Raw genomic sequence first — 5,977 nt, 5'->3', positions numbered from 1 at the left:
TAACAAGTCACGGTCCCAACCACGTGTTTCATCACAACCTAGTAAATTAAATTGAGCTGTTATATAGCGCAACATCCACTAAATGTGCTCAATGCGCTTTGCAAAGGGTCCCTGATCAACAGCAACACGTAACATGTAGAACGAGGCATGACGCCTGTTAGGCCATACTACCATTTTTTCCGGACAGACAACACTGTTAGCAGCCATGTACTCATTTTACACCTGAGTACTGTGAGAGAATGTGAGTAAAGAGCCTTTTCGAAGGACTCAACTATGCACCGAGCAAGGCTCGAACCCAGGACCTTCCGATCCGAAATACCACTAGCCTACATAGCCGAACTATAATATTGCAGAGGAAAGTAAGATGTACTCCCATTGTGGGCAGGGAGGTACATACTGTGTCTTCGCGGGTGGTTGGATGGGAGCATCACCCTTGAATCATATACCTATGATGTTCGCATGGGTGTACGATCCGATAGTGATGTTGTTTCTTCTTCTCTTTACTAGCCTATCCTGCTTCTTTGGTTTGTGATTGTATTTTTGACAGGGGATATTTTTTTTTTTGTAAATCTTCTGTCAGTTTGTTCTTGGTTATTTATAATTTAGCTTATGATATCTTTAGGTTATGATTTTGATTTACATTTGTACCATTTTTGTTGGATTGCTTGTTTTTTTTGTTTCAGCGGTCTCTCATATAACCTCAATTGTGTTGGAAGAGACCTAAAGCAACAAACAAACAAAAAAAAACTGTGTCTTCTATCGCCTTTTATCTGTTTTCCAACATGCTTTCTGTCTTTGTCTTGGAATGAGATTAATTGGTTTTGTCCTGGCCCTGGTTGGGAGGGAAACAGTCAAATGCATAGTTATTGTTTTGGGAGATGATATTTTTTTCCTTGTAAATCATCTCTCTGTTATGTATTATTATATTTGTTATTTTTAACGTATAATGTAAGCATTTGAGTGTATTCCTCTATGTTGGATTTTGTGTTTGTGTCCGGATGAGACTTATAGGTCTGGGTGGGGATCCTGACCTCCCATAGTGGGCATGGAGGTACATGGTGTGTCTTCTATCCCCCCAACCCGTTTTCCAATTGTTTCCTGTTGTTGTCTTGGAATGAGATTACTTGGTTTTGTCCTGGCCCTGGCCAAGGGTCTTGGCTGAGAGGGAAACAGTCGAATGTCTATAGTTTTGGAAGATGATATTTTTTTCCTTGTAAATCATCTCTCTGTTATGCATTGTATTATGTTTAGTTTACATATATTATATGATTTGTAAACATTTGAATGTATTCCTCTTTGTTGGGACCCGTGCTTGTGTCTGGATAAGACTTTTAGGTGATCTCAAACTAAGTACTTTGACAGTGTGCTCTTGGAATCTACATCTGGTCCCTATTTGAACCAATTCCCCTTTGTCTCACCTTTTCTTTTGTGCTTTAATTGTAATTAGAGAACTTTTTACTATACCATTTTCTTCCTTTTTACTGGTGCTGATATGACCTTAATGTGTTGCAAGCGTCATAAAACCCTAAAAACAAAACAAAAACAGACTTATAGGTGATCTCTAACTCAAACTAAGTAAATGGGTGGTGTGCTCTTGGAATCTACATCTGATCCCTATTTGTTCCTAGTTCCCCTTTGTCTTACTTTCTCTTGGGTGCTTTAATTGTAATTCTAGAACTTTTTACTATCCCATTTTCTTCCTTTTTACTGGCGCTGATATGACCTCAATGTGTTGCAAGACATAGAAAGCCGCGGCGGATGTGACAATAGTCATTAACAGCTAATAATATTGGACCCGGCAAGCACTTTCAAATTTGCTTACCTTTGGTGACAGCGGGCGTCTTCCAAGAATCCATTAATTAGAGATAAGAGGGTCAATTTATGTGTATGTGTGTGTGTGTGTGTGAGAGAGAGAGAGGGAATGTGTGTGTGTGTGTGTGTGATATGTAAATATAAATCTATATACATGTTATGTTTTATGAATATGTATGACATGGATTTATTATTTAAAATTAAAACAGATCAACAAGTTGACACCAATAAAATCAGCTGATTAGCATTGTATTCATAATAATATAATTGCACACACACACACACACACACACACACACACACACACAATATATATATATATATATATATATATATATAATATAATATCATAATAATATATATATCTATATATATATATAATTTATATTATAATTAATATATATCATATATTTTTATTTATATATATATATTATATCTTATTTAATAAATTATATATATATTTATTTATATATATATATATACATAATATATAAACATATAATATATTAATATATATATAATATATATATATACATAATTATATAATTATATATTTAATATTATCATAATATATTAATAATATATATATATATATTTATTATATTTATAAAATATATAATATTTATTATATATAGTATATTAATATATATATATATATATATATATATTTTATATATATATATAATATTATTTATATAATAATTAATATATAATAATATATATTAATATATATATATATTATTATTATATTATATATTATATATATATATATTAAAATATATTAATTAAATATATTATATATATAATATATATATATTTATTATTATATTTATAATATATATATATATTATATATATATAATAATAATATTATATTATATATATTATATAATATATAATATATATATATATTTATATATAATATATATATTATATTATATATATAATATATATTAATATATAATATATATATATATATTATGTGTGTGTGTGTGTGGTGTGTGTTGTGTGTGTGTGCAATTATATTATTATGAATACAATGCTAATCAGCTGATTTTTGGTGTCAACTTGATCTGTTTTAATTTTAAATAATAAATCCATGTCATACATATTCATAAAAACATAACATGTATATAGATTTATATTTACATATCACACACACACACACACACATTCCCTCTCTCTCTCTCACACACACACACACACATACACATAAATTGACCTCTTATCTCTAATTAATGGATTCTTGGAAGACGCCCGCTGTCACCAAAGGTAAGCAAATTTGAAAGTGCTTGCCGGTCCAATATTATTAGCTGTTAATGACTATTGTCACATCCGCCGCGGCTTTCTATGTCTTGCAACACATTGAGGTCATATCAGCGCCAGTAAAAGAAAGAAATGGGATAGTAAAAAGTTCTAGAATTACAATTAAAGCACCCAAGAGAAAGTAGACAAAGGGGAACTAGGAACAAATAGGGATCAGATGTAGATTCCAAGAGCACACCACCCATTTACTTAGTTTGAGTTAGAGATCACCTATAAGTCTGTTTTTGTTTTGTTTTTAGGGGTTTTATGGCGCTTGCAACACATTAAGGTCATATCAGCACCAGTAAAAAGGAAGAAAATGGTATAGTAAAAAGTTCTCTAATTACAATTAAAGCACAAAAGAAAAGGTGAGACAAAGGGGAATTGGTTCAAATAGGGACCAGATGTAGATTCCAAGAGCACACTGTCAAAGTACTTAGTTTGAGATCACCTAAAAGTCTTATCCAGACACAAGCACGGGTCCCAACAAAGAGGAATACATTCAAATGTTTACAAATCATATAATATATGTAAACTAAACATAATACAATGCATAACAGAGAGATGATTTACAAGGAAAAAAATATCATCTTCCAAAACTATAGACATTCGACTGTTTCCCTCCCAGCCAATGAACTCCGGCCAGGGCCAGGACAAAACCAAGTAATCTCATTCCAAGACAACGACAGGAAACAATTGGAAAACGGGTTGGGGGATAGAAGACACACCATGTACCTCCATGCCCACTATGGGAGGTCAGGATCCCCACCCAGACCTATAAGTCTCATCCGGACACAAACACAAAATCCAACATAGAGGAATACACTCAAATGCTTACATTATACGTTAAAAATAACAAATATAATAATACATAACAGAGAGATGATTTACAAGGAAAAAAATATCATCTCCCAAAACAATAACTATGCATTTGACTGTTTCCCTCCCAACCAGGGCCAGGACAAAACCAATTAATCTCATTCCAAGACAAAGACAGAAAGCATGTTGGAAAACAGATAAAAGGCGATAGAAGACACAGTTTTTTTTTGTTTGTTTGTTGCTTTAGGTCTCTTCCAACACAATTGAGGTTATATGAGAGACCGCTGAAACAAAAAAAACAAGCAATCCAACAAAAATGGTACAAATGTAAATCAAAATCATAACCTAAAGATATCATAAGCTAAATTATAAATAACCAAGAACAAACTGACAGAAGATTTACAAAAAAAAAAAATATCCCCTGTCAAAAATACAATCACAAACCAAAGAAGCAGGATAGGCTAGTAAAGAGAAGAAGAAACAACATCACTATCGGATCGTACACCCATGCGAACATCATAGGTATATGATTCAAGGGTGATGCTCCCATCCAACCACCCGCGAAGACACAGTATGTACCTCCCTGCCCACAATGGGAGTACATCTTACTTTCCTCTGCAATATTATAGTTCGGCTATGTAGGCTAGTGGTATTTCGGATCGGAAGGTCCTGGGTTCGAGCCTTGCTCGGTGCATAGTTGAGTCCTTCGAAAAGGCTCTTTACTCACATTCTCTCACAGTACTCAGGTGTAAAATGAGTACATGGCTGCTAACAGTGTTGTCTGTCCGGAAAAAATGGTAGTATGGCCTAACAGGCGTCATGCCTCGTTCTACATGTTACGTGTTGCTGTTGATCAGGGACCCTTTGCAAAGCGCATTGAGCACATTTAGTGGATGTTGCGCTATATAAAAGCTCAATTTAATTTACAAGGTTGTGATGAAACACGTGGTTGGGACCGTGACTTGTTACTCTCTTCCTCTATTTCTTCATCACATCAGACCGTTTGTCATGATAAGAAGTAGAAGCCAATAGATTCTTCCAGGCTACTTTTCCCAATAGGATTGAATAGTCTGATGTCACGTCTGTTCAGCAACGAGCAGCTTGGTTCTAAACAAAGAAAATTGGTACTTTTTATTCTTGGCTAGAACTTTCCATATGTCATGTGATCAGAATGTTTAAAAGTCAAAACATGATCATATTTATTATGATTTTCTCCTCTGGATACACTTTTATGCTCGTCGGAGAAATATTTCATAAGGGCGTCCGCCATTGTTCCTATAGTTTAGAGCCAGTTACTAAGTTACTATGCCCCCCCCCCACCTCTTCTACTTACTTACTTATCTGAACCAGCGACCACCTGAGCTCTAGCCCTTCGTTCTTGTGCCATGACGTAGAAGTTAGACGTATTTTGTAGGTAGGTGTTCCAGGTGACTATAAAGTCTGTTACTGATGCTTGGATTTGGTGGGAGGAATGTGCATCTCAGGTCTTCAAGAGGTTGACATTCAAGCAAGTGGTGTGTTACTGTTTCATTGGGGTGTTGACATAGGGGGCAGGAAGGGGGTGTGTCTTTTGTAATTTTGCTTAAATGGTTGTTGAGCGGTATGTGTTGTGTTCTTAGTTGAAGGATGATGCTTTGCTGGTGTCTTCTGAGCTTATATAGGCAATCAGTCTTTACAAGATTGGTCATATGTGACCCACCGCATCAAAACGGTATTATGTCGGGATCCACTCGGTAAGGGAAATTGAATTCATAGCCACAAATATCCAACTTGGGTTTAATTTCTGTACGTTATGCTGGAGTATAAAGACTATTTCTTGCATTGCAAAAACTTCTAAGCTTCAATTTCTCATCATTCTATCACTAAATTCACTTTTTGGGGTCTGAATCATCCCGACATAATACCGTTTTGAGACGGAGGGTCACATATGGGAAAACATACATCTACCCGTGGTGCTCATCGCTACTTCTACTTGATACACTAGAGTAAAGAGTTATAAAAGGAAAAACCAGTAAATCAAAGACTAAGGCGAACCAGTTGTC

This window comes from Berghia stephanieae, chromosome 15 (genome assembly GCF_034508935.2).
Source record: "Berghia stephanieae isolate SIO BIC M18660-M18661 chromosome 15, UCSD_Bste_1.3, whole genome shotgun sequence".
Classification (NCBI taxonomy): Eukaryota; Metazoa; Mollusca; class Gastropoda; order Nudibranchia; family Aeolidiidae; genus Berghia; species Berghia stephanieae.
This window is presented reverse-complemented; position numbering follows the sequence as displayed.